Genomic DNA, 25005 nt, shown 5'->3' with positions numbered 1-25005 from the left:
ACGTGGAAGATTTGCTATATTTTGAAAAACATGTCTAAAAAGGGACATTATCTATTGCCCACCCCATTCCTACGACAGTGACATAACCCAAGTTTTGGTGTAAGTTGAAACACATCCTAGCCTAAGTTACTTACCTATTCTAACACAGTTGTAAAATCATAATCTAGACTAGAACATAAAAACACGAACATGCCACGTTACTGAGTATTCTTCCGCCATGCACAACCAAACTAGTTCACCCATGTAGTCCGTAAGTACCACCCTAATGGCATAGCTGAAACACTCATGTCTCACTTTTTTCAAGTTTTTATGGGAGTGAGCATTGTAAACTCAAACGTCGTATGTCGAGACTGTTATAACCCAAGGAGGCCCTGTAATTAGCTCTGTGTAGTTATTTATAATATACCTAAAAATAGTTTATTTGAAACTTGACTGACACAAGGCTCCAATTTACATGGCACATTTTTTTTCCTTTTTTTCCAAGTGGGAGAAGGGGAGGTAGACTTCTGCATGTGCCCCAACTGGGATCCACCCGGCAACTGTCCTCCAGGGCCAGTGTTCTGTCCATCTGGGGTCATGCTCACAACTAACCTATTTTTAGCATCTGAGGTAGAGGCTCCACGGAGTCATCCTCAGTGCCTGGGGCCAATGCCCTCGAATCAATCAAGCCATGACTACAGGAGAGGAAGAGAGAGGGGAGATTAGAGAAGCAGATGGTTACTTCTCCTGTTTGCCCTGATCGGGAATTAAACCTGGGACTTCCACATGCCGGGTCAATGCTCTACCATTGAGCCAACTGGTCAGGGCCTCATGGCACATTGTAAAGGTACTTTGCTAGCCCAGGATACAAGTACCAACCAAATGGATGTATTTATTGACTCTTCTTTGGAACCTCCAATTAAGTAGAAGTAATGAAGAAAGAAGAAAAAAAAGCTTTCTCTCTTAAAAAGTAGAGATAGAGCCTGACCAGGTGGTGATACAATGGATAGAGCGTTGGACTGAGATGTGGAGGACCCAGGTTCGAAACCCCAAGGTTGCCAGCTTGAGCACAGGCTCATCCGGCAGAGCACGGGGTTGCTGGCTTGAGCATGGGATCATAGACATGACCCCATGGTCACTGACTTGAGCCCAAAGGTTACTGGCTTGAAGCCCAAGGTCACTGGCTTGAGCAAGGGGTCACTTGCTCTGCTGTAACCCCTCAGTTAAGGCACATGAGAAAGCAATCAATGAACAACCAAGTAGTCGCAGTGAAGAACTGATGCTTCTCATCTCTCTCCCTTCCTGTCTTTCTGTGCCTATTTGTCCCTTTCTCTGACTCTCTTTGTCTCTCTAAAAAAAAAAGAAATGTTGTAGAATATGTAGAATATTCTTATATTGATAGTACGTTGTTTCTGCTTCTAAATATAGACCCTAGAAGGTCTCCCAGAGGGTGATAGCACCAGGGATGGGAAGTGGAAGGGCAGAGCCGTAGTTATCAGCAGTATTTAAAATGGGTGCATGTGACCTTTGTGGATATAGGCATGTAAGATGGTGAGACCGAGCTTTACTGATGTTAAGGTCTCCTCAGACCCATGGCCTCATCATTCTTTTCAGCTCTAAAGGAGGAGTTGATAATTTTACATTTAAGCTACTGGATTTTTGTTTTTTGACATTGAGATTATTAATTTTTAAGTTTCTTTCCTCATGTGTTCCTATAACATTCTCTTCTTACCTCATCATATATATCATACCATATATACAGTAAGGGAATGTGGACTCGTCTCTACCAGACTGTATGCTCTTTGAGTAAAAGGGCTATATTACTTTTTTCCTTGAGGAAAGGATTATATGACATTATATCTGCATTGCTGAGCACAGAGATTTGGTGTAGGCACTCAGATATTTGTTGAATGAATAAAAAAGTATAAATGAATGCTATCTTCACAGTCAGTTTTAGAATTACTATAATATTTTCTCTCAACAATCTCAAGTCTTATGAATTAAAGCATATATTTATTTACATATGTCAGATCTATGAATGTATCATATTTTGTTTAATCAGTTTTATTGATGATTAATTAAATTGTTCACAGCTTTTTCTGTTATAACTAATGTTGCTGTGAGCACTCTTTATATAAACTTCTTTGGGAATATATGCTATTCTTTGTGCTATAAGATAAATTCATGCAAGTAGAATTACTGGTTCAAAAGGTATATTGATAGATTATTTAATTTAAAATGTTGATAGATAGACCTGACCTGTGGTGGTGCAGTGGATAAAGCGTCGACCTGGAAATGCTGAGGTTGCCGGTTCGAAACCCTGGGCTTGCCTGGTCAAGGCACATATGGGAGTTGATGCTTCCAGCTCCTCCCCCCTTCTCTCTCTCTCTCTCTCTCTCTCTCTCTCTCTCTGTCTTCTCTCTAAAAATGAATAAATAAAATGAAAAAAAATTAAAAAGAAACGTTGATAGATAATGTCAATTGTACTACAAAGAATTGTTCCAACCTATATTCCCACCAATAATGTGTTAAAGTATTTTTTCCTTTTGCCTTTATTAATACAGTAGATTGATAAGCTAGTAAATGGTTTAGCAAATTGTTTTTAATTGGTATAGGTGCCAGTACATTCTTCTAATCACAGCTTTGACTTATTCTTTTGGGGTTGTTTGTTTGTTCTTACAGATGTAGGAACATTTGATCTGTTGTGAATAAATTAGCCTTTGTCATAAGTGTCTTATGAAAAGTTCTTCCATGTTTTCTCCTGGTATTTTTATGATTTCATTTTAACATTTAATTCTTTTGTAGTTTATTTTGTTCTAGACAGTGAAGTAGTGTTATTTTTGTATATGATTTCCCATTTGTCTCAACACCATTTTCTCTACTATTCTGAAATGCCAGTTTTGTCATATAGTAGTAGTGTAGGTGAAATATTATGTTCCATTTATTTGTTTTGCTATAACTTTAATTATTTAATTATTTTTCAGTTACACTTGATAATATATTAGTTTCAGGTGTACAGTATAGTGGTTAGACATTTGTATAACTTACAAGGTGATCCCCCAATAAGTCTAGTATCTCTGACAACCATGCATATACGTAGGCTGTAACTTTTAAATAAAATATTAGCTGATAGAACTTTTTCACAATTGTTCCTTGCTTTATGCATGTATAATTTTCTTTTTTGCCCTAATTTAATTGAATTTATTGAGGCGACACTAGGTAACATTATATGTATAATTTTCCGTCTGATCTTTAAAGTTTATCTTGTCTCTTCCTCTGTTGGAATTCTCGTGGGTTACATTAAATTTATGGATTCAATTGAAGAGGAATTAATGTATTTTTAGTATTGATATTATATATTTTTTCTACCAACACATGGTTTTTATAAACTCTTTTTTAAAATTTAGCTTATTATGTGAAATGTAGGCTTTAAAACATAAATATTAAGTATTCTAGACTGCTTACTGGGATATAGTATATATAGATTTTTGCTCCTCTTTTTTCAATTATATAGACAGTTAAAGATAAGTCTTTCTGCTTTTTCTTTTCTAAAAATTTTTTGTTTTAAGAAGGGAAGTAATATTCTTTATCGTCCTGCAGTAGGAGCTATAGCTACTAAATACTGGATTAACTTTTTAGCAGTCTGAGTCCTTTTCTTAGTTTTATTACAAAAAATTTCTTTAGTGGCTTGTTCATCTCCTTGATGGAATTTTTATGATAGCTGAGGAAGGCTTGTCAGTTTTGTTGTTCAAACAGATTTAGTAGTTGTTTGATCCCTTGGAATTTCAATATTAGTTAAGAAAAAGGGTACAAAGGAAACATACTCTTTTTTTAAAAAAATAATACAAGGCTTGGAGTTGTATTATAGGGACAAAATGATGAGCAGGGATTGTAATTTGTGAGAGGTGTATGTAGCAGATTAAGGGCAAAACACAGCCCCTAGTTGTAAAGTCTTTTCTGCTGTCTTAAAATAAGAGAGGTCTTGCGATTGTATTGTAAGAACAATCATATTTACCTACCCTTCAACAGCTTTTGTGAAAAGAGGGAAAAACCTTACTTGGGTTCCAGGTATGCCTGCACAATTTTTTCTTTATAACTTTACAGATTGACTTGTAAACTTGACTAATTGGAAGATGCCATTATTAAATTTATTTATCTCTGTGTTCTGACAGCCTTGGGTGAAGCTGACCTAAAACATTAAATTTTTTTTAAGCTATTGGAGTCATTGATCTCAGAAAAGAAGAGAATTTACTTTTTAAAAATTCTGTTCTTTGTTCTAAGGAGGTTATTTAATATGCTTACATCTATCATATAAATACCATCTATAAATAGCTTAGAACTTCTCACTCTCAAGTAATCAACATCATTATTAAACTATAGAAAGTTTTATTAATTGTACCAAGTTCTAATATTTTTAATTTTGTGTAAAAATTAGTTTATATACAAAACAACGTGATAAAAGCTTGTCAGGTGCTCTTGCTTGCATAAGGTGAATTATGAAAATCAGAATTTAGAAGATCAAGTATTTCATTGTTATATTTTATAGGCCATCTATACTATACACAGATCTTCTCTAAGAATTAGGTCTATAAGACATCACTTTTGAACAAGACAGCAAAACTACCACCTGGCAACACATCATATACTTTCTCATTTACTCAGTCTGTTCCACCGAACTTCCTGTTGTCTCTCTTGCGAAAACTTGGTTAATGAAACGTGGCAAGAGCATTGATAGAATTGAACATGTATGTTTTAATGGTCTGCTAAAAGAATTGTGGGTAAAACTGTGGTTAAAATTGCTTCCATATAATAGAATTTTAGTATATTTTCATTGCCTTATCTTTTTTGGAAGGAGTAAAAAGTTATTTTTACTATTTGTTATGGAAATTTTCAAACATAAAGGAAGACAAAATAGTGAATGAAACCTCATTTAGCCACCACCGAGCCCCAACAATCATCAGTCCGTGGCCAATTGGCCAATCCCACACTCTCATAAATATTTCAGTAGGTAAGTACTCTTCCAAAACATAACCACAATACTTTTGATCAGATACTTCCCCAACATATTTAACAATAATTAACATCACCAAATATCCAGCCAATGTTTATGTTTCCTATTACTTAGTAAATGTCATGACTGGTCTTTTTTTTTTTTTAAAGAGGTTTTTAAAAAAATCAAAATCCAAATAAGGTCCACACATTACAACAGATTGGTTTGTTCTGTAAGTCTATCTGTGGGTTCTCCCTTGTGTACTTGTGCCTGCTCTCTGAAATTTGTTTTAAGAATGCACATACTCTTTTTCCATTTTAATGTTTTTATTTTTTAGTTGCTAAAGTCATTTCAATGTTTTTGTTAAGATATAATTTACATACAACAAAATGCATAGATGCTAAGTGTTAGCAATTCTATGTTTTGACAAATTCATTTAACCCATAACCCTACCAAGATAGAGAACATTTGCATCATCCCCGGAAAATCTCTTGGTCCCTTAGTAGTCAGTTTAATTTACTTTGTGTTTTGCCCTTTTCCTAGCCCTCCAATTTGAAGCAACTACTGTACAGGATGTTTTCAGCATAGCTTTGCCTATTATAGAGCATTATATGAATGGGATCATACCAGTGGTGGGATTCAAATAATTTAACAGCCGGTTCTCTGCCCTAATGGCCATTTTAAGTTTTTAAGTATAAAAAAACGATATACTGAAAGGTACTTTATTATTTCATGCATTTAGTACTTAAATAAAAACAATAAAAGAAGTACATAAAACTAGATTATAAGGAGTTTTAAAATATTAATGAAAAAAATTAATACCTGACAAAAAACAATAAAACTGTTACTTAAGAAATTTCCAAAGACAGCTTGCCACAGTTGTTTGGCAGCTTTTCTCTTTATATTATATGTTTGTTTACTAAAGTAACAAATGCGAGGGAATTAAAATGTATATCATCAAAGGTATAATGAGTTTTATGAAATTAATAAATAAATATTGCAAGCATAGTTCAAATTTTTTTCACCTGTGGACAGAATGAACATATTACGGGCGCTTAGAATACACCATTGTGCAGAGGAACATTAAAAAAGAGTAGGGAATGTAAGTTTGTGATTTCGACATTGGGCGGCTGCCCAGGTGCCCACCTTAGAGAGAACCCTGATTACAAGTGGCATTTTAATAGCCAGTTTGCCAAACTCAACAAAAAATTAGGTATCTGTTCTGCCGAACTGGTGCAAACTGGTGCGAACTGGCTGAATTCCACCATTGGATCATATAGTATGTACTCTTTTTTTTTTTTTTTAAATAAATAAAATTTTATTTTAATGGGGTGACATCAATAAATCAAGGTACATATATTCAAAGAAAACATGTCCCGGTTATCTTGTCATTCAATTCTGTTGCATACCCATCACCCAAAGAGAGATTGTCTTCCATCACCTTCTATCTAGTTTTCTTTGTACCCTCCCCCTCCCCCTCCCCCTCTCCCTCCTTCCCTCCCCCCCACCCCCTGTAACCACCACACTCTTGTCCATGTCTCTTAGTCTCGTTTTTATGTCCTACCAATGTATGGAATCCTGCAGTTCTTGTTTTTTTCTGATTTACTTATTTCACTCCGTATAATGTTATCAAGATCCCACCATTTTGTTGTAAGTGATCCGATGTCATCATTTCTTATGGCTGAAAAGTATACCATGGTGTATATGTGCCACATCTTCTTTATCTAGTCTTCTATTTTTTTTTTTTTACAATGATTAAAGCCTTTAAGCAAACTCTTGGCCAATACAGCAAGAATCCATAAAAGAGTAGTGTCCTTTAACATGTTCACCAAGTCCAAGTTGGCCCCAACACCATGCCAAATCCCTGAAAAATGCAACCTAGTATGTACTCTTGTGTCTGGTTATTTGCACTTAATATGTTTTTGAGATTTATCAATGATGTATCAGTAAGTTGTTCCTGTTTACTGCTGAGTAATATTTCATGATAAGTATACCACAATTAATTATTCACTTTTTGATGCACATTTGGATTATTTATAGTTTTTGGCTATTTTGAACAATAGGATGCTATGAGTGTTCTTGTATAGGCCTTTTTGTGGACATTTGTTTTCAATTTCTTGGGTAAGAATTGAGTAAGAGTAGAATTGCAGGTTTATGGGATAAGTGTCTTTATAAAAATTACCAGACTACCCTAGCTGCGTAGCTCAGTTAGTTGGAATGTCATCCTGAAGACCAGAGGTTGCCGGTTTGGTCCCCGGTCAGGGCACATACAGGAGCAGATCAATGTTTCTGTGTCTTCCCCCCTCCCTTTCCCTCTATCCCCTCTTCCTTTCTTCTCTTTTTCCCCCCTTTCCATCTCTGCCTTTCCCCTTGTCCTATCCTCTCTCTCTAAAGTCAATAAATAAATTTTAAAAATTAAAAAAAATTCCAGAGCAGTTCAACGTCTACCAGCAATATATGTGAGTTAGGGTGGCTTCACAATCTCACCAACATTTGATATCATCAGTCCTTTTACTTTTAGCCATTTTGTGTGGGTATGTGGTTTTAATTTAGGTCTCCCTAATGACTAGTGAATTAGATAGAGGCTTTTACATGTTTATTGGCAACTAGTGTATTTTCTTTTGTCAAGCGTCCAAAAGTTCTTACATTGGGTTGTATGTCATTTTTTTACTGATTTGTAGGAATCTCTTGTCAGATATGAATATATTCTCCTAATATGTAGCTGACCTGTTAATTTTATTGGTTTCTTTTGATGAGTATAATTTTCTGCTTTTGAAAAAGTCTTAATTTATCAAATTTTCCTTTTATAGTTCATGCTTACTATGTGCAAAGACACCTTTGCCTGCTCCAAGTTTGTGAAAACATTCTCTGTTTTCTTCTAAAAGCTTATAGTTTTAGCTTTTATGTTTAAAAATATGATTCATCTTGAATTAATTTTCATCTATGGAAGAGTTACCGATTTAGATTTATGTATTTTTACAATTTTTTTTCTTTCCGTTGAATTGCTTTGATGCCTTTGACGAAAATCAGGTGACCATATAACTGTGTCTATTTAAGCATACAGATACTCCTCGACTTACAATGTGGTTGTGTCACATAAACCCGTGTTAAGTTGAAAATATCCTAAGTCAGAAATGTATTTAGACTCATTAAAAATTGGCACCGACTTTCTTTGGCATTATACCATGTACGTTTACATAAGTGTGTCTAGCATTCAACATGGGAGTGGGTGGAAGAGTGGGGTAGTGAGGAAGAGAGGTGGAGAAGGGGAGCAAAGAATTAGAACATTAAATATGGTTACTTCTTAAAATGTATTTAATACCCTAACCTACGGAACATCATAGCCTAGCCTAGCTAGCCTACCTTACATGTGCTCAGACACTTATATTTTGCCCACCTACAGTCAGGCAAGATCTCCTAACACAATGAGTATGGTAGAGTATCAGTTGTTTACCTGCCTGACCACATGCCTGACTGGGAGCAGTGGCTTGCTGCTGTGTGTTGCCACACTGCCCAGTGTCACCAGAGAACTGGAGGGAAATGATCAGAGTTTATTCAAAGAATGGTTTCTACTGAATGCATATTGCTCTCTGTAAAGTCAAAATATTGTGAATCAAGGATGTCTGTATTGATTTTGTTCTATTGATCTATTTGTCCTTATGCCAATACCAGACTGTTTTAATTACCATGACTTGACAGTAAGTCTTAAAGTCAAGTAGCATGAGTACACCAAGTTATTGACCAGGCGGTGGTGCAGTAGAGCGTTGGACTGGGATGTGGAGTACATCAAGTTATTTTATTCAAAATTGTTTTGCCCTTTCAAAGTCCTTTTGTATTTCCATATATATTTTAGGGTCAACTTGTTCATTTCTACAGAATGCCTGCTGGGAATTTGATTAGGATTGTATTGTGTTTAGAGATCACTATGGGGAGAATTGGCATCTTAGGGTTTGAGATTTTACCCTATAACAACCCAACAATTTAGCCTGCCATAGTTTCATGGGTGCTGGTAGAAGACACAGATGCCTGGGTAAGAGATAAAAGACTGTATTGCTCATAGCAGTGATAATAGCCAGAATATTAGCATTTTCTTGCACAGTTACCCTGACCCTCATTTTCCATTGGGCAACGTGGAGAGGGCCAAGTGACACTTGTACTTGCATGGGTTATATCACAGGAGAGCAACCTTGGGCTTAGAGCAACTGAATCTTACACTACCTAATAGGCGTGCCAGCATTAATGCTCAAGAGGAGGATTTCTCCAAGGCTGTTTGCTATATAAACATCTTTGAAAAGATAGAAACAATGGCAGTCAGTGCCCCATTTCTCTGCTTGCATGATGTGCAGAAACATAAGAAACTCGAAGAGAACTTTTTTTTTTTTTTTTTGTATTTTTCCGAAGCTGGAAACGGGGAGAGACAGTCAGACAGACTCCCGCATGCGCCCGACCGGGATCCACCCGGCACGCCCACCAGGGGCGACGCTCTGCCCCTCCGGGGCGTCGCTCTGCAGCGACCAGAGCCACTCTAGCGCCTGGGGCAGAGGCCAAGGAGCCATCCCCAGCGCCCGGGCCATCCTCGCTCCAATGGAGCCTCGGCTGCGGGAGGGGAAGAGAGAGACAGAGAGGAAGGGGGGGGGGTGGTGGTGTGGGGAAGCAAATGGGCGCTTCTCCCATGTGCCCTGGCCGGGAATCGAACCCGGGTCCCCCGCACACCAGGCCGACGCTCTACCGCTGAGCCAACCGGCCAGGGCCTCGAAGAGAACTTTTTACTGAACAAAAAAAGTCTTCCAATTCATAAACAGGAGATATATATTAGGCTTAGGTTTTCTTTAATTTCTCTCAGTAGTATTCTGTACTTTTCTAGTGTAGAGCAAGGGATTTTATGTTTTTTGTTGCTATTGTAAATGATAATAGTGAAAAAAGTTTTTTATTTGTTAGTTGATGGTTTATAGAAATAACAGTGATTTTTGTATGCTATTCTTGTAACTAGCCTGTATCCTTTCTAAATTCACTTATTAGCTCTAGTAGGGTTTTTATTTTCTTGTTCTTTTTCTAGTTTCATAAGGTGGGAAGCTCTTTGAATATAATCCTTCTAAAAGCATTTAGAGCTATACATTTCTCTCTCAGCTTGCTTTAGCTGTATCCCACAAATTTCCATTATCATTTAATTTAAAATATGCTTTAATTTCCCCTATGATATATTTTGTGATCCATGGGTCATTTAAAATGATATAGCTTAATTTCTCTGATCTTCAGCTCCCTTGTTAACCTAGTATGAGGATTAAGTGGGACAGGAAGTCACCCTTCAGTAAATGTTAGCTTCTGTCTCTTCATCTTTCCTTTATAGTACCAAACATGTTAGAAATAGTAGACTGTGCCCTGAGATTATGACACAGGTCATTTTATCTTGTGATTGTTCTCAGATGAGATGCTAAAATTAAATTCTAAGATAATGAAAACAAGAATGCTATGTCCTAAAAAAGTAAAAGGTATTAGGTATTCCAAAGCACTTTTCTAAACCCAAATCTGTGCTTGTCAGCAGTAATTGTTTTGGCTTTACGGGGGTGAGCCGCCAGCAAAGAGGCTTCCCACTAGAGCAGGCCCTGTGCTGGAGGCAGCACCAGCCTCCCGGGATCATGATGCTATCTGGGAAAACTGGGCCCAGCTTCAAATTGACTGCCTGCTTTCTTTGAAGCCATAGGCATGGCAAATTGTCTTACTTTCTTGGGATTTTCTGACTTAGTCAGTTGCTTATGTTTTTATTTTTCCCCCCAAAGATTTCTGCCCAGTTGTCTGTAAGCAAAGCAAAGTAGCATGAGGCTGTCAAAGCTGAACTCATTCTCAGGTTATTTGGTGCTTTAGATCAGCCATGAAGACAAGTGCTCTTTGGAAAGATGCTTTCTAGAAAAGTAAAACTCTTGTGGCCACAGATTGCATTTCTAACCCTCATGAGGTGATATCTTCGTAAAAGTGAACATGGCAAGTATGGAAAACACAATAACATGATGATAATGGCCAGTGTTTATTGAGGATCTATGTATCATTCACTGTTCCAGTCACTTTACATTTAATAGCTCATTTAACAACACCCCTATAAAATATATGCTAGCCTTATTCCTATTTCTATAAGTAAACTGAGATGAGACATGGAGAGGCCCCCAGCCCCCTCACATCCCCCACTCCAAGCACAGCTAGAAAGTAATCAAGTCAGAATTTGAACCCAGGTCATCTGTCCCCTGAGGCTACACTTTGAAGTATTATTCAATACTGACTCTGTCATGATGTTTACAAAAATAACTTATTGACCTATACCAAGCTGTGGAAAATATTTCTCTCTGTTAGGAACAGCATCTCACTAATACTAATATAAAGAGAGAGGGTGAGCTAAAGGAAAATGGAAATCTGAAATCTTATTTACACCCCTTCCTATGTGTGGTCTACTTTACCATTTATGCCACCTGTCCCTGATGTGGAATAAATATAAACCATGTTGTTTTAGGGGTCTCTGAGGCAGTCCTCAAATCAGCTGTTCTCCCCACTGCCAGCCAGCTCACGGCTTCTGGGTGGCCTTCAAAGGAAAATCAACTAGAATAGACTGGAGAGTTTATGAAGTAAAATGAAAGGATGACAAGGTCTCAGCAGGGTAATAATATTTTAACTTCCCTGTGAAAATTCCCAGAAAAAAATGTTCATTCTTTCCTCTCAATTCTCCTTTTTTTTCTTCCTCCACTCATTCTTTGTCCTAAACCCCCAGATGTTCCTTGAAGCCTGTCAGATCTCCAGATGAAAATGTGTGCTGGGAATTTGCTCATGTTTTACATGTGTATAAAACAGATATGTGTATATTATACTCTAGAAGTAGGCGTTTAAGACACATAGTTGCTAAGATTTGAGTCCTAGAAGTTTTATTCAACCAGGTTACTGTGTAGAACAGGGGTCCCCAAACTTTTTACACAGGGGGCCAGTTCACTGTCCCTCAGACCGTTGGAGGGCCGGACTATAAAAAAAAAGCTATGAACAAATCCCTATACACACTGCACATATCTTAAAGTAAAAAACAAAATGGGAACAAATATTTAAAATAAAGAACAAGTAAATTTAAATCAACGACCAGTATTTCAATGGGAACTATGGGCCTACTTTTGGCTAATGAGATAGTCAATGTGCTCCTTTCACTGACCACCAATGAAAGAGGTGCCCCTTCCGGAAGTGCGGCGGGGGCGGATAAATGGCCTCAGGGGGCCGCAGTTTGGGGACCCCTGGTGCAGAATGTTGTTCGCTGTCATAACTGCTTCAAAGTAAAGAGGTTTAGTAATTTAGAGCCTCTATAAAAATACACCTAAATGATTTTATTAATGTTCTACTTTACTTTTTCTTTTTTTTTTAACTTTAAAGTTAAATCTATTTAACATTTTATGATTTTTTTTTTTAAATAAAATATTTTATAAAAAAAGAAAGAAATGTATAGGCTTATACAACTAGCAGATCTGGTTCCTGGGTTTCAGTGTGACCAAGTTACTATCTCTCCAGCTCTTTGTTCCTCTCTCTGTGTTATCTTTCCTATGTATTCTTCTTTGGTAGAAAAGTGACCACTGCTAGCTCTTGAAATAAAAAACTAAAGACTTCTTGTCTTAATATTCTTATATCAAATTATACTGCTCACAAAAATTGGATATTTCAAACTGAATATGAAGTGATAAAATATCCTGATTTCTGTGAGCAGTGCATACGCCGTCCTTGTAGTGGCAGAGGCAGAGTCAGGTCTGCCCGCTACACCAAGGACAAAGCCCCAAGAGAGGACACTGACGGACAGAAATATGCGAACTATCTGGACCACTAATAAATAATGTGGAGACAGTTGTCTATCCATTTCAGCAGAAGTTATCAGTATGTTCTTACCTCATAAAAAAATAATAAAGTGCAGATGGATTAAATAGTTAAACATAAAAAGTGTATATAAGAAAAACATTTAGGTTAGAATACTGATATAATCTTGGGCAGGGGAAAAACCTTCCAAACAAGATATAAATTAACAGCCACAAAGGCAAAGGTGCCAGATTTGACAACATAAACATTTAAAATTTCTACAAGGACCCCCCAAAGAAGTTAAAAAACATAGATAACAACCATCATAGATAACAAAGTAGTTCTTCAAAATATATAAACATTCTCACACAAAAATAAACACAACCCAACTTATAAATATGGGCAGAGATAAACAGTTCAATAATAAAAGTACAAATGGATAATAAACACATAAAAATGTTTTACTCTCATTAATAATCAGAAAACGCAAATTAAAGTATCAATGAAATGTAATTTTTATGCATCAAATTAACAAAAACTAAAATAACCGAGATGTGGGATAATGGATATTTTTCTACATTTTGGGTGTAAATGTAAATTAATGAATATGGTTTAAAGGATAATCTGGTAGTTCCTATGAGAATGAAATATGTGAATATACTTTGACCCAAGAATTCTACCTCTCATATTTATCCTGTAATATACTTGTACAGGTAAAAACATATAATACCATTTAGCAAGTGACTAGTATGTTCCAAGCCTTTTAAAATTCTTTGAAATAGGCCCTGGCCGGTTGGCTCAGTGGTAGAGCGTTGGCCTGGCGTGCAGGAGTCCTGGGTTCGATTCCTAGCCAGGGCACACAGGAGAGGCGCCCATCTGCCTCTCCACCCCTCCCCTTCTCCTTCTTCTCTGTCTCTCTCTTCCCCTCCCGCAGCCCGAGGCTCCACTGAAGCAAAAGATGGCCCAGAAGCTGAGGATGGCTCTATGACCTCTGCCTCAGGTGCTAGAATGGCTCTGGTTGCAACAGAGCAACGCCCCAGATGGGCAGAGCATCGCCCCCTGGTGGATGTGCCGGGTGGATCCTGGTTGGGCGCATGCGGGAGGGAGTCTGACTGCCTCCCCGTTTCCAACTTCAGAAAAATACAAAAAAAATAAAAATAAAAAAATAAAATTCTTTGAAATAGATGATAGTATACTCATTTTGCAGATGAAAAAACTGAAACTCAGATGTAAACTGCCCAAAGCTATAGGGCTATGCAAGTAAAAGAATCTGGAATTGAATCTAGATATTTCTGCCTGTAAAATCCAAGCTTTTATTTATTTTTTTAATTTTAATTTATTGTGTTTACATAGATTCTAGTGTCCCCCCAAATGCATCCCCCCTCCCCCATACTTTTTCTTTCCAATTACTTTCTGATTTTATATTTTAAGATTTAGGCTTCTTGCCCTGGCTGGATAGCTGGGTCTGTTGTCTGTTAGAGCGGCGTCCCGTGCACAGTGGTTGTGGGTTGGATCTCTGGTCCCGTCACATGCAGAAGCAGATTGACATTTCTGTCTGTCTGTCTGTCTTCCCCCCACCCCCTTCCTATCTCTTTAAAATTAATAAATTAAAAATTAAAAAAGATTTAGGCTTATTAATGATATGCATTTGTTCAGTTAATTATATGATAAAATTTGGGGTTTACCTTTTGATGTTTATAATATTATTGCTATTTAATACCAGACTTATTCCTGGAAGCAATAGGAAGAGAAACCTTTCACAAATTCAAGTAAACCTTACACTGCCAATATTGATGGAGCTCACTTAAGCCGGTGAAAGTTCAGGCTATATATTTTATTTAAAACAAGTGAATTCTGCCAACCTCCACACCATGTGGTTATTTTTTCTTCACTCCATAACTCATCCTGTTCTCCCCTTTTGTACTTTTCTGTTCTGCTTCTTTTAAGGTCTCATCTGAACTTGCCTATTTTGCCTCTCAGCAGAGACTATCTTAGGCTATCCCTCTAAGTCTTGGCTGACTTTGGGCCAAATTCCAGATAACTGCTACCTGAAGTTGAAATTTGTACATAGAAAAATTTTATAAGGAACATCTACTGTACATATCAAGATGCTTTTTAACAAACACTTAATCTCGGATCTAAATAGATCTTGTTTTTCTTTTGATTTTCTGCATAAGATTATAGCTACAGTACAGAACTTCTTCTACCCCTTAATCTCAAAACTTAAACCTCTCCCCCCATCATAAAGCAAAAAAGATTCATTGTTAGGTACTGTGGTTTAATATCTGCCTACAATGCTTTATCTGCAGAAAATTTAGAAAATGCAAAAACATGAAAATTCAAATAATTGACATTAGCTTTTCTTTGAAAACATAAAATGCCCCAAGTGTTGGACATTTGGATTAATTTTGATGTTTTAAAAAATTGATGAAAATTCTTGTACACATTATTGTTAATTGGGATTTATAAAAAACGGAGCTGCTGCCATTTACCATCAGATTTCCATAACCCACAGGAATTTCTCAGAGGGCAGCTTAACCGCACATTTATAGCTCTTAGATCTAGCTTCTCTCTTCTTATAGTCTTGTTATCTAAAATCTCTAAATAAAACAGCTAAGTTTTAAAATCATATGTTACTGTAAGTGCTATGTTATAAATATATGTTTAAAATAACTTTTCAATCTGCTAATTAAATTTGCAGAAAGGGGACTACTAATGTAACATTTAATAAATACTCTTCTAGACTTAACATGGAAAATTCTATGAGAATTTTGTAGAAAATTGCAAGTGGATATATTCTACTTTAGTTAATATAAATATTGAAAATGAGTATTAAACATAAAATGTACCTTATAAATATAAGTATGTGAATTTGTTTAGTGCATAGGTTTTTGAGTCATCATGTACAGTTTTTTATTTAATTTAATTCTAATTTTTACAAAAGTTTGTTAAAACTGTCAAAAAAAATCACATCTTTAACAAAAATTGCTTAACCATGAAAGAGTTGGGACTCTGAATGTGATGTTTCAACTGTCAGATTTGTGACTGTATGGTCAGCGAGTGACGAATTGGGAATGAGAGGGTTAAGCTGTGTGTGTGCTGGTGTATGATGGCTGGGAAGTAAGTTCCTGACACTACTGTTCAGTTAAGTCAAGGCCTACGGAAAGTCAGGGAAACCAAAGGTTCAGAGAGTAAGGTCCCTGGAGAAAGCTGTCCTGGAGAATTTCAAGGAAGCAAAGATGAAGAACCCCACTCGGAGCTAAGGGCTAGGCTATTGTGCCCGCCCTGGTAATCCTGAACCACTGTTGGTAGGATGGTGCTTTCTGTCGTTGGAAGGCTAGAGCTGGCCACAGGGAAAAAGATAAAGGGCCCCTTTCTGAATTTCTATGACCTAGTTCAGCAGAGCCGCTAGGCCCAAGATCCAGAAGTCTATAAGAGAACATTAATGCAAATGGACCAATCCAGCACAGGGTTTTTCTTTGGATATATACCCAGAAGTGGAGTCCACCTCCCATATGTGCCTTGACCAGGCAAGCCTAGGGTTTTGAACCAGCAACCTCAGCGTTCCAGGTCAGTGGGTCAGTGCTTTACCCACTGCGTCATCATGCTTCAGGCTAAAATACATCTTTCTTGATGAAAATATTATTTAAATCTGTAAATATATACTATGAACATTTTAAATATCAAAGTCAACAAATAACCTTTAACCTCTTTGTGTTCTTATATTTAAAGCATGTGTCCTGTAAACAGCACACAGTAGGGTTTTTTATCTATTCTGAAAACCTGGCTTTCAATTGGGACCATTTATATTCATTGTAATTATTACTGTGGTTCATTTAAGTCTTTGTTTTCTCTGTGTCCCATCTGGGTTTTGCTCTATGCTTCCGTGTATTTCTCCCATCCTTTGTGCTTTTATTGTCATACATTTTGCTTCTACAAATACTGTACATTGTAATTATTATTTGAGCTTCAAAAGTAAATTATTCTTTAAAGAAATTAAGAAGTGAGAATATTTTGTATCTAGTCACATATTTACTATTCTGCTATTCCTTCATGAAGATACTAGTTTCTATCTGGTGTTATTTTCCTGCAGTCTGAAGAATTTTATTTAAAATTTCTTGTAGTTCAGGTGAGTTGGTGATAATTTTTTTCTAGCTTTTGTTTCCATATTTTATCTGATATCTTTATTGTCTTTATATTTCATGAATATTTTTGATTAATACAGTCTTGCTATTTATGGAAGTTATGTTTTTTTAAGTCACAGAAAACACTGAATTAACGAATACTGAATCATTGCCCCTAGAGGAAATTCAGGGTTAGGTTCTTGGGAACCTCTAGTCATAACATTTTTGTTAACCATTCTAAATATAACTTTGATTTATATGTGCTTCTATTTAAAGACACATTATTTACTATATATTGTTGATTTATTAACATTGAACTCATGGCCAACAGCACTATAACTCATGCCTGAATGAAGTGTATCTAACACATATATTTTCTCTGTAAAGTACATGATAACCTTTTTATGGTTAAGAACACTAGACAGCATTTCAGCACTGTGCTTGAGGGCTATTTAAACAGCAAAATCACCAACAAAAGCCACAAAAATGTGAAAAAATGTGGCACTAAGTAGGCTGGAAAAAGAATACTTGTTTATAGTCTGAGAGCTGAAACAAGGAGACAATAGAGTTTCCTTGTTTGACTTACCTAGGAATGTGTGCTGGGAATATTTTACTGCTGGGTGCATGTCTGCAGGTGTTAAAGTACAGGGGGTCCTCGGGTTACAACATCGTTCCATTTGTACGACAGTGATGTAGCCCGAATTTTGGTGTAAGTCAAAACACACCCTAGTCTAAATCACTTAGCTATCCTAACATAGTTGTAAAATCATGATCTAGAACATAAAAACACAAGCCACAGAGAAAGGAAAAGGACATAAATATACTGCACTGTACACTGTACTGTAGTAACAGGAAAAAATGACAAAAATAAGCCGAAATACTCATGTATCAATTGTTTAAAGTTTTTATGGAGGTGAGTGTCATAAACTCGAAATGTCGTATGTCGAAACTGTCATAATCCAAGGACCTCTGTATTTTTGGAATTACCAATTTAGTGAGCAAATTTGCAAATAGGGAATCAGTGAATAATGATTGAATGTATATAATTTTAGGTTGTCAGTTTTTGGGGATTAATCAGTGAATAATAATGATTGAGTGTATATAATTTTAGGTGTCAGTTTTTTGGTTTTTAAAATCATTTTAAGGATGTCCATTAAATTTTGGATTACATTATTTCCAATGAGAGGTCAGGTCACTCTTACTGCTGTTCCCCTGCCTTTTTCCTGTTGTAAAGATTTTCTCTGTCTTTGGTTTTCAACAACTTGACCTCCACAATATATTTCTTTGTAATTTGTATTTATTCTGCTTCTTGGATCTGTAAGTTGGCATTATCTATCACAATTGACAAGTTTTAGTCTATTATATCTTCATTATTTTTTTGTTTGCATCAGGCGCTGTTGCTTGTTCTGGGGCAGGAGGAGGGGCTGCAGTGACATGCACTTTTTTTTTTTTTTTTTTTTCCATTTTTCCGAAGCTGGAAACGGGGAGGCAGTCAGACAGACTCCCGCATGCGCCCGACCGGGATCCACCCGGCATACCCACCAGGGGGCAATGCTCTGCCCCTCTGGGACGTCGCTCTGCTGCATCCAGAGCCATTCCAGCATCTGAGGCAGAGGCCACAGAGCCATCCTCAGTGCCCGGGCCATCTTTGCTCCAATGGAGCCTCGCTGCGGGAGGGGAAGAGAGAGACAGAGAGGAAGGAGAGGGGGAGGGGTGGAGAAGCAGATGGGCGCTTCTCCTGTGTGCCCTGGCCGGGAATCGAACCCGGGACTCCTGCATGGGGGGCCGACGCTCTACCGCTGAGCCAACCAGCCAGGGCCGTGACATGCACTTTAAACACTTGATGATCTCCCAGTCACTGAGGCTCTCTGTTCCTTCTTTTTCCCCTGCTGTGACTCAGTTTGGATAGTTTCTTTCTCTTTTTTCTTTCTCTTTCTTCCTTACTTTTTTCTCTTTTTAAATTTTATTGTGTTGCTTTAAGTTTATTTATTCTTTCTTCTGCACTGTCCAGACAACTCTTAAGCCCATCTAGTGAATTTTTCTTTCATTTAATGTAATTTTCAATTATATAATCTCATTTTCTTTTGTCTAGTCTATATTTTTCTACCAAGGTTCTCTGTTTATTCATTATGTCCATTTTTTACTGTTTATCCATAGGAATATTTTAATAGCTATTTTAATTGTCCCTAATCCAAAATCTCCTTGATTTCTTGGTTTGTTTATATTGACCAGTTTTTCTTATTTATGCTCATATTTTCTTCTTTTCATGTCCAGTCATTTTTTTATTTTATGCTGGTTGTGATGGGTGTGGTGTTAATTTTGTTCTGTCAGGCAGTTAATTTGCTGGCAAATCATTTTGATCTTTTCAAGTCTTGATTTTAATGTTAAGGTGGGTCAAGAAGCAGGAATCCATTGATTTTTTTTCTGTAAGGGTCGAGCAGTAAGTGTTTCTGTCTTAAGTACTCATCTTTGCCAATATAATGCAAATACAGCTTTAGACAATACCTAAGTGAATGAACATGACTACCTTCCATTATAACTTTGGCCCATGAACCGTATTTTGTTGACTCTTGGTCTAGAGCAGTAGTTCTCCAAGTGTGCGCCAGGGCGCACTGGTACACCCTAGAAGATTTCCAGGTGCACCCTATGGTATTCCAGAGAAATATGTGCCTGTTGGGGACCAAAAAACCAACAGGGTTTTTGGAGTTTAGATTTTGGGGGAACAGAGGTGTGGGGAATTGTCTGTAAGCTGACAATCTGCCCAACCCCACACCTCACTTGCCTGATTAGGTTGCAAAAGGCTGTTAGTTAAGCTGTGGTGGTGGATTGTTTACACTACCCCCCATGTTCCCTGGAAAGACTGGAGGCAAGTTTCTTCTATCCTTTGTTTGGTGTAAAGTTTTTTTTAATTTTTATTTTTAACGTTATTTTTAAAAATTATTATTATTAAATTTAATGCAGTGACATTGGTAAATCAGGGTATATATGTTGAGAGAAAACATCTCCAGATTATTTTGACATTTGATTATGTTTGGTGTAAAGTTAAGATGAAATGTATGGTGGGGGTTTTCTGCATTCAACACAATTGAGAGTAAAAAGAGAGGAATTCTTCAATGTATTGACAAGGAAATGAGAGTTTGCCTTTCAAATATAAGCCCAAACATTGTAGAAATTGCTAGGACACATCAGGCTCATGTTTCTCATAAACAAAAGAATGAAAAAACTTAACACATTTGTGCCAGGACTTTCCGAGTTTACTAAATCTTACTAAGAATATATCTATATATTTAAAAAGATAACTTTTTTTGTCATTTTTTAATTTTTTAACCCCTCTGTTTTACGAATTCTAAAAAGCATAACTCAAAAAATGTAACATAAAAAATGTTTTTTAATGTCAGAATAAATTTAATTTTGTCATATTTATTTTGCTTAATTACCATAAAAGCACGCTTGGACTTTATATTTTTTCTTTAATATTTGACTTAATTATTATAACATATTTCTCGAAATATATGTATATAGTGCGCCTACAATTATTTGTAGGATTTTAAATGTGCCCCGACCTCAAAAAGTTTGAGAACCACTGGTCTAGAGTATCCCTTACTTTAGGATTAGAGTAGTCCAATCTTCAGGTGTTCTTTTTCTGGAATTTCCCCTTCATGCTTGGGGTATTCAGTGAGATCTCTCTGCCCTGGCTGGTCAAAACTTAGGTCAGGTCTTCCAGCACAGTCCAGAATATCCATTCAGCTCAAAATTCTATTACAGATTTCTCTGCTAGGCCTTGCTGAGTCTTATGCTGTGTATTTATAGAGAAAAGCCAAGTATTCCAAGGGAACCGCTTTCCAGATTTCTGGCGCTCCTTTTCTCTCCAGCTTTTCTTTGTATATTACCCTGCCCCACAAATGCCACAGAGCCCAGTATTCTTGGGCTCCTCTTCCTGCTGCGGTGGACCAGAAAGTACCTTCGGGCAGAAAGCCAGGGCACTCGTGGTGTGCTGCCCTCTTCCCGGGCATCGTACTCCTTCCTGTACTGCCTGTGGTCCAGGGTCTCAAGACAGCTGCTTCATCTATTTTGCCCAGTTTTATGCTTGTTTATGTTGGAAAGGTTGGTCTGATATAATTACTCTCATAGCTAGAAGCAGAAGTTCTTCTCTATGGTTTTAAAATACAATTTGCACAAGATAGAAGGTGACAGAGGACAATCTGACTTTGGGTGACGGGTATGCATCATAATTGAACGACAAGATGCCCTGGTCTTGTTATCTTTGAATATATGTATCCTGATTTATTGATGTCACCCCATTAAAAAAATAAAATTATTTAATAAAAAAAAATACAATTTGCTCCCTTGTTTTGGAAATTAGATATGGTTTTACTGACTGGTTACATATTTGGTTGATAAAAAGGTTTTTAAAAAAATGAACATGTCAAGGAAAATACTCAGTTATAAGAGTGTGTGGACATTGGTGAGCTTGTGATAGCATGTTTTTTTAAGTTGGTAATAAGTTAAAAAACTGCCATTGTGACTTTTACTTTTTTAAAAAGTGATTTGCTTAAAAAAATATCTCGTTAGTGAACTTTTATTTTGAAATGATCCTTGTGTGTTGGAAGTAAGTAACATTTAAAGTATGTAGCCCTGCAGTAGTTAATCTAAATTTACATCCTAGGTTTAGGCTTAGGTAAGGAAATGAATCTGGCATTAGGGTCCACATGAGGAATAGATCATTTGGGAAAACTTGTTTGGTGAATAGTGCTCATCTCACATACTGTCATTAAAAGCAGTTTAGTGCTTCTGTTCATTTTACTGAGGGTGATAAGGAAATAAATGTATATCTGATTATAATGAAAAAGTTAAATTATAATTCTGTAGCTTTGTCATTAACTAGCTTTGTGACTTTGAATAAGCTACTTAATTCTCTGAGTTTAGGTAACTGGAAATATGGTAGAAGATTAACACAAGATGAGGACAAGCGTGCTTTAGATATGGTGAATTTGAGGGGTACTGGATTTCAGGATTCAGATATGCAGGAAAGGGAGGCGTGGGTTTGGTTAGGGAGAATCATATTTACCAGTATTAGCGATGACCTGTGAGGAGTTGTTGAGATAGGGTTAGACTGTTAAGTTGGGGCCATATGATGTGGGGCTTTATTTATCTGACAGAGGGTTTTAGGTAATTCAGTGGATAACTTGAAGCCTTTGAATGTTTTTGACCAAAAGAATGTATAGAATTGTCCTTGTAGAAACACACGGTTGATGGCAGTAGAGGGGAAAGACTGCATAGGAAAGCTCTGGCTCTCCTTTTGCCTGTTTTAGTGAAAATTCGTTTTTCTGTTTTAATGCCAGTGTATTTTTACTTAGTATGGGTGTAATTAAATCCTTAATATATATTATCTTTTTCTGGCTGTCCAAAAGAGCACAAATGAGGTTGATGATCAAAGTTTTATTTTATTCAGTAATTAGAATTTGGCATAATGAGTAGATCATAGAAAGAGGGGGAATTGTTTAGCTTTTTTAAACCCAATAATGTAAATATACATATCACATATATCATGCTTTTTATTTATTATAGTATACCTCAGGGGTCCCCAAACTACGGCCCGTGGCCACATGTGGCCCCCTGAGGCCATTTATCCGCCCCCCACCGCACTTCCGGAAGGGGCACCTCTTTCATTGGTGGTCAGTGAGAGGAGCATAGTTCCCATTGAAATATTGGTCAGTTTGTTGATTGAAATTTACTTGTTCTTTTATTTTAAATATTGTATTTGTTCCCGTTTTGTTTTTTACTTTAAAATAAGATATGTGCAGTGTGCATAGGGATTTGTTCATAGTTTTTTTTTATAGTCCGGCCCTCCCAACAGTCTGAGGGACAGTGAACTGGCCCCCTGTGTAAAAAGTTTGGGGACCCCTGGTATACCTGATTATAAAATACATTATTCATGATCTTTTACAGGAAAAGGAAGCCTAATCTAAAATCAGTAATTTTTTTCAAAAAATAATTTTGCCTTAGAATTTGATAGCTTATGATACATATGTCAATGATCAAAATTTTCTTTGAACAGTCTTAATTTTATTAGCCATTTTTAATTTCTAAATTTATACAAAGTCCAGGAAAGGAATTACTGTAGTGGTTAAAGGAAAGAGTATAGACTTGTAAACTCTGGATTCAAATCTCAGGTCCATCACTTTAAATTTTGTGACTCCAGGCAAGTTACTAAGCCTTTTTGTGTCTGTTTCCTTATGTGTGAAATGAGGATAACAGTAGTACCTGTTTGATAAGATGGTTTTGAATATCAAAAGAGTATCTAAATTACATGTGCCTAGCCAGCACTCATTTCTCTATAAATGTATTTGTGAAGTAGAAACAGTTAATCAGTCAAATATTCTAGATAATTACAGGGTATTTGCTGAGTAACAATTACCTTGTTTCAAGAGATCAGAATGGAGGGGCTGATAAAGGACGAATTTGAACCTGTAGCACTAATGCATGAACACATTCCCGAGAAGATAAAGCACATGATCTTGGGAGTTAGACCTGTTTAAATCCTGGCTTTCTGGCCTCCTAGCTCTGTGACTTAGGGCAAGTTGTTTCTTTTTCTTTCTCTTGCCCCTCCCTCAAAACATTTTGAGGTAGATACTATTATTATCTTTATTTAATAAGTGTGAAAATGAGGCACAGAAAGGTAGTAATACCTTTCTCAGGGTTGCACACTTGTGATTTGAACCCAAGCAATTTGATCTGTATGATTATTTTAGTACCAGTCTGAGCAACTTTCTTCTTGAAGGCCAAATGGCAGTGACCTCTTCCGGATTTTTTTTCTAAATGCTTTTAGAAACGCAATATTTGTTTGTGCTTAATTTTGGATTGAATTTCATTTTTCAAAATATGGAGATTTTCTCTTTTTGGGGGGGAAATTTAATGAATATTTGAAATACCAATTTATAAACTTTCTCATATGGCAATGTGCCAGAAATAGTTTTTACTATAAGAAGGATACATTTTTTAAAGTATGTTCAGACCAGACATTTTAGATTTTAGTTTGTTTTCCATTTAATTTTAATAGTAATATGTTTCTAGTATGCTTTCTGAGTATACTGGCCACTGAATTAGTGTCTTTTAACTATGTAGTCTAGATGAAAAAGCCATTTTAGAATCTGCTACCTTTATTTGAAGTGCAGCAGCTGTGTAATTATTTGGTTCTGCTCTTTGATCCCCAAACTTGTTTTACACGGGATTAGAATTCATTATTTTACCTGAAAGGAATTTTCAAATTCTCTCATTTTATCATACAAATGAGAAACAGTATAAATTAACTAAGATCACATAGCAGGTCATCTTTAAAAAGTGCATACACACATTTTATAAAATCTCATTGTGTCTTAATAGTTTGGATGAGCATCTCAGTGAGCATATTGCTCTGGGTTATCAGAAACCTTTGTAATACTGTGGTTTCCCTTTACCACCTCATCTAAGATTCCTTTAGCTATGGCATTATGCTTAGTATGGCTTTATCTAAAATTTATATGACACTGTCAATTTAAGTCTTCTATTTTTCAAGGGAAATAGAATACTATTGGAAGACAACTCCATGTTCATGATAGCCACATTCTTTGATTTTTTTCTATTGAACAGCCTTGTCTAGCTTGTTCTTCCAGATGGAAGTGTCCAAATTTATTAGGATCTGTCCACTAAAGGAATATCTTCCTGTTATCCCCTTAAGCTATTTCAAATTAGTTTTTGCTAGAAGCCTTTTCCTAGTGTAAACTGCATAAGATTTATTTATTTTTTTAGCTTGGTATCTCCCAACTGCAGGTATAAAATGATACTGTGTAAGTTTAATGTACCCTTGTACATATAGTATATTTGTTGGCTTGGGTTGCCATATCAAAATATCAAGGATGGAGTTACTTTAACAACAGAAATTTATTTTTCACAATTGTAGAGGCTGAGAAGTCTAGGATCAAGGTGCCAGCTGGGTAGGTTTCTTTCTGAGGCCTTTTCTCAGCTTATAGATCCTTGCCATATTTGTTTGCTGACATGACGTGTATGTGCATGTGTGTGTGCACAGAAGAATGGAGAGAGATAGGGAGAGTGGGAAGGGTGTTGTCA

The 25005-nt window shown here is 36.5% G+C and overlaps 1 protein-coding gene and 1 non-coding gene across 3 annotated transcripts in view; one reads left to right on the top strand and one right to left on the bottom strand.

Annotated features, from left to right (window-relative positions):
- The window catches only part of RTN4 (reticulon 4), an 84888-nt gene that overhangs the window by 6211 nt on the left and 53672 nt on the right, over positions 1-25005 (top strand). The window lies entirely within an intron of this gene.
- Positions 18643-18718, bottom strand: TRNAG-CCC (transfer RNA glycine (anticodon CCC)). The gene has a single exon. It is a non-coding gene; the product is annotated as a tRNA-Gly (tRNA).

Source organism: Saccopteryx bilineata, chromosome 3 (genome assembly GCF_036850765.1).
Source record: "Saccopteryx bilineata isolate mSacBil1 chromosome 3, mSacBil1_pri_phased_curated, whole genome shotgun sequence".
NCBI lineage: Eukaryota > Metazoa > Chordata > Mammalia > Chiroptera > Emballonuridae > Saccopteryx > Saccopteryx bilineata.
Note: the sequence above shows the minus strand (reverse complement) of the source record. Positions and strands in the feature narration are given on the sequence as shown.